Source organism: Nesoenas mayeri, assembly GCF_963082525.1.
Source record: "Nesoenas mayeri genome assembly, chromosome: 7".
Classification (NCBI taxonomy): domain Eukaryota; kingdom Metazoa; phylum Chordata; class Aves; order Columbiformes; family Columbidae; genus Nesoenas; species Nesoenas mayeri.
In genome coordinates this window covers 6,907,474-6,920,641 of record NC_137551.1, presented here as the reverse complement: position 1 = coordinate 6,920,641, position 13,168 = coordinate 6,907,474, and positions in this window count along the sequence as shown.

The following is a 13,168-nucleotide window of genomic DNA, read 5'->3' as shown; positions in this document are numbered from 1 at the left end:
TAATGCAGAAAAATATGATGGATGTTTGAAATTCTTCTATCTCTACAAAGATGTAAAAAAACCTCTAGTCCTCATTCCACAAGGCAATTAGCTTGTGCTTGCTTAAGTTATCACTTTAACCTTTGAAATGCTGAAGAACATTGTTCTATTCATCCAATGTCTTTCAGGGCACCTGGATATGTCTTTTGTAACTGTTCAGGAAATAGCTTAATTTTCATAATGTCAGTTTTTTATCATCATTATAGTGGCATAAAACCATGAGCCAAACTTGTCTGGAGATGACTGTTCTAGCACATTTGCCTTGCGCTTATGTTCAAACCACCTCCTTCACTTCCTGTCAGTTGCTGTGCGAATACTGCACTCTGTGCTGAACACAAGCCACAGAAAAAGGTGTTTCATTTCACTGCTGCAATAGAGAACTTTCCTAGGAGTTTGAGGTAGTGCACTTCTGAGGGACTTTAGTTTCTTCATTAAACTGGAGGTTAATCATGCATCCTAATTTCCACTCCTGAAGGGTAAGAATAAGATCTTTACACACTCAGTACAAAGAATAAAAGCAGCACTTTTGGCTAACACCAGCATAACAACCCTGCCTTGTTTTCAGGGTAAAATACAACCTAGTTGTGGTGTGGGAGAGGACACATGATCTGGGCCATTGTATGAGCAGTCTTTTAACTTTTTTATTAAGTTCCCCCCAAGACTGAGAAGAAAGTAGCATAAAACAATCAAGTTCTGAATTTGAGGAAGTTTGAAATGCTGCTTGTAGAAACCAGGGCTGTCATTCAAGGTGTTGATATGCACTCAGGAATGACATCTTTTAACTGAAGGTCTGATACACAACCACCTGCTGGTGGAAAAAACTGCTTAACTGAAAGTAGCTTGATAACTCACTGCACCAGAGATTAGCACAAGATGGTTCATTTCATGAGCCCAACTCCTTTTTTTATATCTAATGAATAATGTAAGTCATGGTTTTTATTGCTACTTACTGTTCAATGAGTGGCAGAATGATGAGTGACCTGAATAAATATTTAAGTGTATTAGTGTCTGTGAATTTTTCCCTTTGCTATAAAATGCATTTAAGGATATGTCAGGCAATTTGGAAAGGTAAAAGCAGTGAACTGGAATTGTCCCAGATTACATGACGGAAAACGTATTTGTAGTTTACTCAGCCTCTTCTTTGATGTAAAGCCTAAACAAGTTTTTGATTAATAATGACACCTTCATACATTTAAAATTGAAGCTGACTTTGTTAAATGTCAGCTAAGCTATATAAAACAATACAGAATGTGGTAAAATAATGTTGCTATTCTGTATGGTGACCTGGATGCACAAGATTTAAAAAAGCTGCAATGGGAATAGGTTTAACATGACAGACCATAGATTTATTCAGTTAATGCCAAGAGAAGGATGGGGAATGGACGCTTTTCAAAACAGGAAACTGGGGATAAAACTATCTCATCTAATTGTGGAAGCAAAGTAACAATGGCTATCTCACCCATTCAAAACCCTAACCAGGAATTTTGTTGAAGATGAGATATTTCTGACAGTGATTCAGTCCTTGCTAAGCCTAAAGGTGCATTTGTCTTAGACACAGTGAGCTTTGGTGCTGGTACTTGTTTGGCTCTGACATTTTTGCCACAAGAAATGTTTGCTTCGGTGTTTTATAGATTGTGCAAGACACTTCTGATAAATGGACCTAAAGGCTGTTGCTGTAGATCTTTTATCTCCAGATGGTTGATGTGTCGTCTTCCAAAGTGCTCTTTCCCCATGCTCATTCTTCTTCATACAGGCAGGCAGAAAGTGAAAGGCAGCTATGCTAAACATTTTCCCTACATTGCTTTAGCTGATTATTTTTTCCAGTGCATCACATTCAGTTTGTTAAAACCTGTGATTTTGTGAATGCTACTCAAAATAGCAGAAATTCTTTGCTCTAAAGGGATTTTCTGCCTTGTGCAATTCTTAGTGTTGTTTTTACTCATTGTCTTAGTGGCTGTTTTTGTATGGATTTTATGGGTTTGAGATGCACAGCGAAAGCACAGCTGCTAATTCGTTCAGGCAATTTGGCTGGAAATTGCCAGGTACTGAGCACTCCCAGACATTTTAATGGAAAATTTCAGGTGGACTGTCTCAAGAGTGTACTTATTTTCTTTAAACTGGTTCAGTCATTTCTGATATTTTCAGAAGCTCTTGGCCTGTTACTTTGTCAAGTGTAGATTCAAACCATATCTATCTCTTGTTAGTAATTGTATTAATAAATACTAAGTAAATGGCCAGATTCTAAAGTACAGTAAGACAGAAGGACAACAAAGCTGATGAGGGGCCTGGAGCTTGAGTCTGATGAGCAGCGGTTGAGGGAACTGGGGGGTTCAGCCTGGAGAAAAGGAGGCTGAGGGGAGATCTTTCTATAACTGCCTGAAAGGAGGTTGTAGCATGGAGGGGGTTGGTCTCTTCTCCCAAGTAACAAGTGACAGGACAAGAGGAAATGGCCTCAAGTTGCGCCAGGGGAGGTTTAGATTGGATGTTAGGAAAAAATTCTTCACAGAAAGGGTTGTCAGGCATTGGAACAGGCTGCCCAGGGAACTGGTGGAGTCCCCGTCCCTGGAGGGGTTTAAAAGACGTGTAGATGTGGTTATTAGGGACATGGTTTAGAGGTGGACTTAGGCATATAGGGTTAATGGTTGGACTCAATGGTCATAAAGGTCTTTTCCAACCAAAATGATTCTGTGATTCTATGATTCTATTTGCAATTGATGGTATCTTTAAGAAGCAGGAAAACAAACCTGAGATTTGTTTTATTATTATGCTCAATTTCAGCATGTGGTTTTGTCTCCTAGTTCATTATGGGGAAAAAAATTATTAGCTTGGTAGTAACCATAAGGAGGAGATCCAGAGAGCTCTCTTCTGTAGTTATTCTCAATTAACAGTGCTCTTTGTGCAAAACTCTGTCTAGAAAGTCAACAGGCAGTATGTGAAACCCTGTCTGATCATGGTGGCCAGAAGTCCTCCTGTCACTCAGTAGTTAGGTCCGGAGGTTGAATTGTCCCACAACAAAACTGCATTTCAGTTTCCCTTTCATGAAGGAGCACTTGTACTATGAAGCGCATGGGCCAGCCTGCTTGCCCTGGGCATCTGAGCCTGACCACGTTGTATCGTCATGAGGGCAGGGAATAATTGGGACTCCATGTGTAGATGATCATCTCTTCTAATCAAGGTTTTAGAGAGGAAAGTACCCGCCAATTTAAGGATGAAGAGCAGATGTACAGGGTGCCTGATCTTTGAGAACATCTGCCAGTGACCAGCCATCACAGTCACTTCCTGGCACTGAGGACACGTGCAGCAGAGGGCACAGCGCTGCTGGCTCCAGCGGGAACGTGGATTAGTGGTTGCAGCATCTTTTAGACATTTAGCAACCAAATAAACAGGGTTTTGCCAAAAGTTTTGCAGCTCAGGGCTTGTAGCAAAAAATAACTGTGTAACACTAAGGCTTTATAAAGCATAATGAGTTACTTTAACATTTGCAGTATTTTCTATATTTCATATCTCTTAGAAGTATATGCATGAAGATATGCATGCAAATATGTGCAAATTTTGGTGCCTTTTGGTATTTATGAAAGAAGGCATCCAACTTTGGAGTGGGATCCCAAATACATGCCATAGATGGTACAGGGAGGGGAAAGTGCACAAAGGGGTGTCAGAACAAGCAACGCTGCAAACAAGGTAATCTGGGGCTAAGGAACGGGCAGACTGGGCGGTGTGTTGGTCCATTTCCACATCCAGGGACAGTGTGTCTGTCTGCATGACATGCTCAATTCAGACCTCTGTCTGCAAAGCAGATGAAGACTGACTTGAGCATCATAAGCACTTAGAACAGGGGCAGCTGTCTAGGCTAGCAGAGCTCCAAGAACAACCCCCGGGCAGAGGCCTCACTGCCTTGGGTGGTTTGTGTGTCTGTAGAAAATGCTGCACCACAGTTAGAAACCTGTGGTCAGTTAGCCAGTGTTTCATTAAACTCGTCTGTTGAATTTCTTGAGTGAAATCTTGATACCACTGAAATCAATAGCAAAACTTCCACTGACTCTTACTCAGAGCAAGATTTCATCTCTCAGTTGTGGGAAGTACAGAGAAAGAGTAACTACAAAGGCCAAGGTTTTCAAAGCTACCAGAAGGATTTAAAGTGCCCTGAAAACATGACTTGTGGGTGTTTGTTTCCCTTGGGCAACTCTTACAGTCTGAATTCTATGCTAGTGGAAAACCACAATGAAATATTAAAGACCCTGAGAGACAGGACGTGAAATTCACTGTACATAAGTTGCTGAACTGGCCATTCAGTGAGGGCCAGACCGTGTCTGTCAGTGCACAAAGGTGCAGTTCCAGAATATGAGATTTGCAGCATGTCTGGAGTGGTATTTGCCTTGCAGAAAGAAAATCTGAGTAAGAAAATTTGAGTTGCGGAATTACCAGACATAGACAAAAAATACAAAGGAGAAATACACACAAGTACCCTTGGGGTTGCTGACACTGGGTTAGGCTGCCAAAGACCTGAGATTAGTAGGAGTACAAATAAACCATGTGAAATAATGAAGTTCTTTTTTTCACATATGAACACTTTTTGATCTTTCCAACCAAAGAACAAGTTTTCAGTTAATCAAGTATCAGATTAGAACCATGACACAACCTAATTAAACACTGGACATGTGAACATGCTGGTAGCAATTGCTGAAAATAGCTTTTTTTCTTTTCCTTCCTTAATTATAATCCATGTATCGGTGTCACAAGACAACACTTCTTTTGAAGCAACACAACTTTTGTTTAAGAATTTGGTGGGTATATAGAGTAGGACTGAGTTCAGCTGTGAACTCTAGGAAGTGTATCTATCTGCTTGAGATTGTAAAGGACATTAATGCTGCCTATGTTCTTTAGGCTGATAGTGCAGCATCTTAATTTCACCAGTTCACAAAAAATTACTTCCATCATAACAGAAATCAGCAAGGAACCCTGAGGGAGGAATGTGATGGTGGCGTCTGTTCCCTCATGACAAGGTTCATAAAAATGTTCTCGTCTTATTACAACAGAGAAAAGCCAACATTTAAAGGTTTTGTAAATCACCTAAATCAGTCCTTACTCCGAGCTACTCTCAGGGATGCAGGTATTATTTGGTAAGGCTTTTTTTTTCAGAGACATTTTTGCTCAAGGAGAGAGGGGTGGAAGATTCCCTACAGTCCCACAGGGAGTTAGCATAGAATGTTTCGTGCTTGGTTATTAGAAATAGGTGCTATCCAAACTCTAAAAGTAAACATCACAATCAATATGGTCCACACTATGATTCTTTGTCCCAGTCCTGAGCAGTATCTTCCAGCTTGAGTCTGAGTAGGACATCGTTCTCCTGTCATCATCTGTTTGACTCATCTGTCGATGGTATAGTATTCTGTTAGTCATTAATTTGCTGAATCACAAACTGACTTTGTGTTTCTTCCTCTTCCCTCTCCACTCCCAGTTTCAAAGTCTGAACAAAGCTAATAATTTCTGCTCCCAAACTTCCAAGAGAATAAAATGAAGGGATTTCTGGAACTAGGAAAATTTACTAAAACAACACTTCCATTCTGTTCTTCCATTTGTGCTGTGGTCTTTGAGTTTCACACCCCAAGGCACACATTCAGAAAGATTGCCTGTCCTTTATGTATTGCTCTGCAACACACAGCAGTAGCAGTAAATGTATAGTTTCACTTTCCTCAGCCAGTTCATTGAGATCAAGACGTTGAGCAATATGTGTTTCTAAATCCCATCCATGTCATCCTGTAAGAGGAGACTTGTACTATTCTCTACTTTTGTTCAGAGAAAAAAAAAAAAAAAGAGAAATAATCCTATCTGAAGTACCTAAATGACAGAAAATTGCTTTTGGTTTGGGGTTTTCCTGTCTACTTGACTTATATTTTGTACTTTTAATATATTTACTGTGTTAACAATATGGTTCTGTTCATTAAGTAATTTATGTTATCAAGGAATAGAAACTGTCTTAGAGGTTAACTTGTTCCCTGACTAATGGAAGTAAGTATTCGCACAGACACTAAACAACCCTAAACTAAAACATTTGTGTCAAAAGTCACCCTATACAGTGAATCTATAGACCTGATCCAGTGAAAATAGGTAGGAGTTGGGCCTTTAAATACTGATGGTTCTGTATTTACAAAATAAAAGTTAATAACAACCTGGACAGATCTTTGTTGGAAACTGAATGTTGCATTGAATGGAAACAGTTAGAATTACAAAAGCTGATAAAACTGGGAAATCTGAAGTGTTGTTGCTAACAGACCTTGTACTTCCCAACTTCTTTCATGTTTTAAATGTTGCCAGCCTGGCTGAGTGTGGTAGATCAATTTTAATCTCTGGAATGGCCCACAGCATGTATCGTTTCAGTCTGTAATACAAAGACAGAATAACTACTTTCTGTGTATCTTGAAAATAGGTTTTAAAAAATGTAATTAACATGGAGGTGAGCTACTGAATGAGAACATTTTATCCCTCCAAAGAGGAAGGATTAAGGATAAGTACACAAGAGCACTGCCAATGCTTCCCTTGACTTTTGGATGCGTTGTTGTTTTCCTCTTTGTTTTCAGGTATCAGTAACCTAAGACCTGCTGTTAAGAGGGAAAAGGAGAGAATAAGTTAATGAAAGAGGAGGATAAATTAGCATAACCAGTGTCACTGAATGGAGCCACCTGAAAACTGACAGCTGCCAGAAAACTTCCTGCTGCTGGAGGGAAACAGTCATTTTGACAACCAGTTCCTGGATGATGTTCTCAGGTTTAGGTAAGTGAATATTTTACTGAATTATGATTTTGAGGCTGGATCACTGAACCTGGTGAAAGCTGTGTGCCACGTGCAGGTGGGAGAACTCTACAGATATGGCAAAAGTTAAATACTCCTGTTTAATAAAAAAAAAAAAAAATACATATTAGTTTTAAAATATAAAGGTCTGTTCCCACTTTGTCAGTTCTTAACAGCGATGTTACTAATCATTAACTCTTTTGGTAACAAAATGATGACGTGACCAAGAGAAGGGGATTTCAGTCATGCAGGCTGTCCTAACAGTACTTAGAAAGAGGAGGGAGGATGTCTAGAACTTCTACTCAAAGACTAATATGAGACTTAGGAGTGTGATATCAGGTCTGTAAATTGGTAGTATGTAATTTATGTAGGTTTTACATTACTTGCCAAGTTAGAGAGTTTTGTCATGTGGAGAACTACGGAATGCAGAATGGCATGGCACATTCTCAGAAGAGTCACAAGAGCAACGATTTGGTTTGACAGCAGTTGTGTTTCTCTACCAGAAAAACTCTGTGCTTTTCTTAAATACATCCGACATCCTGCATGGCATTTATTTTTCTGCCAAATTAATTATGCAGCTTCCCTTTTCACCCTGCCATCACTGACACGATGTTATCCAGGGATGAGCCTCAAGCTGGCCCAGCCAGGCTGGCTGAGCCCGGTGAGCCATGCCAGGGGTCTCCCTGCGCCTTCTTCCCCAAGCACAGCGATTCCTGCTCCACACCGCTTCTGTTCTCCGGGGTGTGTTTTCTGGGGTGTGTGACATGCTTAATAACTTACATGGCAGATCTGCTTATGTAGAGGTGGCAGAACAGTCCTCTTTATGATTTGAGAAAAGAACATTCCATTTGACATCAGTGCCACCAAAGCCACAGTGATGCTTCATTTGGTGTCCAGTGCGTGCTCTGGAGAAGTTCCTAGGCAGCCTTCCAAAGCCGAGGAAACAATGCTGCACACTAATGACCTGTATCTTCTTCAGGTTTTTGGTAATAATGTTCTCCTTGGATCCAGAAGTAGGTTATAGGTAAAATACTCTGATCTCCACACTTGCATGGAGACCTACCTTGTGATTCTAAATGTGTAATGATAATCAGAGCTAATGTCTTTTTTCTAACGTGCTGACAAAATTCTAGGCTGATATTATTATTTTGTTCTTATGAGGTTGGTTGGTTGTGTTTTGTTTTGGTTTTGTTTTTCTTTTTGCTAGTCTGTCAGAGTCTTTCTCAAGGGGAGACGCCACATTTTTTAAGGCCAGCTGTATTCTAAAAAAGAGAAAAAAGGCTCTATTAATTGATTTAAAGATGGATTTGGAAAGAATTTGGGTCTTTGTTTCTTATGTAACTATAAAAAACTTCTGTTGAGTGCATGTCCTCCTGATTTTCTTCAGCATCATTTACTATGGTACAACAATGCAAAAGAATATAATTTAGTTAGACCTGCATGTAGCAATGTTCTGTTGACAGCTGTATTGTCTCAGCAATGCCTCCAACACATTGTTCAAAGTGGTCCAAGGTTCAGCCTCTTTCTCACTTAGTTTTCTCTTGGTGATGTTTATTATTGAGTACTCTGCCTCTTAATGGAAATTGATATTCAAGAAGAAAGTTCCATGATGTTCTCACCAAAACTCTTTTCCTGCATACTGAATTATAGTAATCTGAACAGAAAGACTGGCTTTATAGTTTATTATAATGTTTTAATTACAAGTGACTCTTTTAAATATTTTAGATATTTAGAACAAATTGTGCTTTGAAAATGATTTATAACCGTGCAGAACCGCTTCAGCATACAGATAGGTTGTTTTGTTTGAACATCCAGCAGAGGCACTAGATTACTTAATTATCATCAGCTTTTATTCAGCTGGGTTTTTCCTCTGAGAGGAGAAGCTGCTGCAGACAGGGACGTTTTTCTGCACAGCACAGCAGACTTCACTTCCAACACACAAGAACATTTTTATCTGACATGTTACCTCGTATTGCAGAGACTCTAGATGTCAACAACCCACTGTGCTCTCATGGCACGTGATAATTTTTGGGAGGTCTTCCCAAATAACAACCCTGCAAACTGTACCGACTGGGTGGTCATCTAGGTCGTGTCTTCTGGGCTGTGTTTGCCAGATGGGACCTTAGGTTTGTTTATGAAATAGCTACAAACTAGTAACATACTGTCCCTGCAGGGCTTTGAATGTAAGCATATCACCATCATTATATGTATTTTTTTTTTTAAACCTATGAAAGAAACATATTTAAGGAAATCACGTGTCTGTTTTTAGTCTCAAGATTTGCTGGAGATGGAATTGATTGGAGTCTTCTGTCTTTAAGTCCAGCAATTCTGGACTTAATCATTACATACTGCCATCCAGCAATTAGTTAATTAGGTTTGTCAGTCATCAGTCTTGAATTGCATCACTGATTTTTATTAAAAACTTCGGTTGCTCTACAGTAATCCTTGGGAAAACATGAGTGGTTTGAAGATTCCTAGAGGCACGTAGTCTGAATGAAAAATGAAGAAATAAAATGGCCCAACTTTGTTCAACATACAATACCTGAAACACTATTAAGGATTCAAAGCCCTGTCTGCCTTCACTCTTGAGGATATTTTTGTTCTTCTAAGATGAAATGTTCCTAGATACCTGTGCTAATAAAAGCTTTCTAGTGAGGCTGAAGTTTTGTATTAATTACAGTAATGAGTGGTATTGAGAAACATGAACTTAAATAATTTGAAAACTTGTAAAACAGCCTTAACATTGTTTTAAAATTAACTTTTACATTAATGCTGTTTCTAGACATTTACTTTACATATATAGAAGAAATAATTAAAATGTACAAAAGGAGAAATTCTGTAAAGGAGAGACATCAGTTGCCTCAAGTATGTAGAATTAATGAAGAATTAAATGAAATCTGTGTTTATTTTTATAAATATATTTGAAATTTAGAGCAGATTTCAGAAACACCGTGTTTCTTCATGAATTATTAGCCCCCCCTTTTTTTAGGAATGAATAGTGCTAGGATTTTAATCTTCATTTTCTTTACATTTTTATCTCTTCCCCAAATAGACTCTCAGTTATTATTGCTTCATCAGTCAGTGAATGGGAAATTGACAGAATAAATAGTATGGTATTATGCTTTTACATCAAAATAGAAAATTAAAAAAGCATTGGAACAATTAATGAAAGAAGAATCCATCAGTGGCTGTTGAGGCACAGACGTCTCCTCTGAGCCAGGGGCGCTCGGAGCTGTCAAGCTCCTGAAGCCCAGCAGAGCTTTGTGGGGCAGAGGACACACCGCTGCAGGCTTGTGCCACCATCTCCTACTCTTTCCTGGGCAGTTGCTCTTGGCCACTGCTAGAGAGAAGATCCTTGACTGAACTTGGTGTTGAGGTTTGATTGCAGGGTGACAATAAAAACCCTAGCAGATGTATTGTTAACCCCCTCTCCCCCCACTTCCCCGTTTTTCCCCTCCCTCTCCCCCCTTCCCACTCAGGACAGGTGATCGGGAGGAAAAGAAGGACAGAGAGAAGAGAGCTGGAAAAGTTAAAAATGTTTTACTAATGCTACTAATAAAAATAGAGAAAATAATACAAAATATACAAAACCAATCTTGAAAGCCTCAGCAACTGCAGAGCCAGCGCCTTAAGTCCTGGATTGGACTCCGCAGCCAACCGGAACTGGATTCAGTCTGTCACTGGCCTCAGTTCGCAGGGACAACTCGCAAGGTCCTCTCCTAATCTCGGCCATAAGGAAAAGGGATGAGATCCTTGTGATTTCCCACTTATATATGAAGTATCACGTGAATGGGATGGAATACTTCAGTTGTTAAGTTTTTTGGTCACCTGTTTCTTGTTGCCCCTCTCATGGGATGTACATCCATCCTTATCAGTCCAGTGACCTTGCATTCCATGGCTATGTCTACCAAAACATGTATCTGGCTTTCAGGAAAGCAGCTAATATGAAGGCTTTAGCTGACAGGCAAATTCACTAAAAGAGAAACTTGTTTTTAACAAAACAGGACACTTGGTTTTATTTGGTGCAGGTGGCTCCTGTATCCATTTTCATGGCAATCAGTTCATAAGATTTCTGAGAGATGAGCTCTGGAGCAACACTGTTGGTCTAATTAATGTATTAGTCTTTTTTATGGACAGTACTGTGCTTCCTCCACACCTGCCTCTCCCTGCTCTGCCTTTCCATTGCCATCTGCATTATTGCTCATTGCTGAATAAGGAAGTAGGGAAGTAAATGTAAATTGACTTTATCAGTGTTCTAATGACACTGTATTTACTGCTCTGGAGCATGTCAAGGTGTGCTAACAAGATCTTTTGGTTTGCAGCATTTATACACCGGGATAAGAAAATAGTGTAAAACTGGGAAAATTCTGTTCAGCGGAATCTTTCAGAGAGTTTTCAATTTCTCTCTCTCTCTCTCTTTTTTTTTTTTTTTAATTTTTTAAGTTTAAGCAGAAATGAGGAGTTCCTTGATAAACTGCCTAGTGAGAGTGGACAGCACCTGCAGTGACAGCAGGGATATGAGTGGGGCAGTCTACCCGGGTGCACAGGCAGCCATAGAGCAGAAAACATTCTTTTCATTATTTCTGCTGCCTCCCTTCTCAGCTTTTTTACTTGCTCTAGTTAATGGGAGATAGATCTGAAACACACAGGGGAAATAAAAAGGACGACAATGATAGAAATAACAGACAATTCTTGGTAATAATGGGGCACTGAAGATACAGCAGTGTGTTTGATTCATTGTGCTGTCTTGGAGTAAACACGGAAAGAAATTACTGCTTTGGGGTTCTTTTTCTATCTTTTTAAATTTAAAACTTAATTGAAAGTTAGTGGGCAGCAAAAAAACCTGTTATCTGTAATATTATCCCCAAATTTTAACATCCTAGGTGATGGAATCAGGAATCTGATTACATCATTCTTTGTTTGTGGTACCACTTTGGCCTTTATAAACATTTTCATTTTGTAAAGAAACTGTTCCCTGTTTTTTTTCAGTGATAAAAGTGTTCCCTCTTCATTTATTTTTTTTATTTTTTAAAGACTGTAAAATGCTACAAAGTGTGGTGTCCACCTCAGCACATCTCAAATCTTGTATTAACAGCTACTGATGTTTAGTATGTGCAGGGAATTCAGGCAGAGACCTAATTACGTGCCCCATGCCAGCACTTTGGCTGGTGTAAATGACCGAACATCACCAACTTGTTTATGGTTTCAGTGGCAACAAGTGGGAGCATTTGTGTCAGCAAGATCCTGGTTATGGATGTGGTGCTGAGGCAGAAAAAGGTTGAAAGGGACAAGATGACTGATAGGTTAATAGTCAACAAGTAATTTACTGTCTGGATTTATTTGCCTGTTATCCACTAATATCATCATTTGTTTTTAAGCGTTGCCTTATAACACAGAATTTTTCCTACCTTGGGTTAAGTTTGCCTTTATCTGGCGTGTCAAATGATGAGGTAATACACAATCAAAGCAGAATTCAGTACATTTCAAGTACTGTATTCTTGAAGATTTCCAATAGAATATAATCTGAGAAATGAAGTTCTGCTACCTCTACAACTATTTTCATCTGTCCTTGCATCTGAAATCAATGCTTACATGCATTAGCTTTGCACTGGACCCCTCCACCAGTTTTCTGATTTGTTTTGGGATATATTGTGCTTGCTACATCATTATCAATTGATTTGTGACTCTTTTAAAATATGTAAGGCACTAATTTTATAAGATGCTGAGTGCCCTCCTGCACTATGTCCAAATGGTGCCATGGCATGATGACACAGACTAGGATCAGTAATTTAACCTATACCTGTTTCTTTTTCCTGGGCTTCTCTCCAAAATGCTGTGTTCTTGTGGAGGTAACCAGATCAGAGTCCCTCTGTGGATGTATGTCTACATTAATGTGGAGTTGGTGTGCTTATAATTTGTGGTTAGACACAGTTACAAGAGTGCGTTATCATTATGGAAAAACCAATGATCTTTTCAGCCAGTATTTTCAGAGTTGATTACTGTTATCTACAACTATTTAGAGTAATTCAAAAACATTGGAATGAGTGTAGTTTGGACACTCATACTGCATTAACAGAGCCCTGCAGTGACTCCATACACTAGCCATGTGGCTCTAATTAAGGCATCTTAATATTTGTGTTTGCACACTAGAGAAAAAGAAGCAGATACATCTTGGATGATAATTTAATCCTTCTCTTCACTGTGCCACTTCATGCTATAATTAAGGGTATATACATATCCAAACTGTGCGTTTCCAATTTTAATATCTATGGATTTATTTTCAGTACGAGCTCAGATCCAACGTCTAACGTTTGGACTGGGTGTAATTGCCACAGTTAGG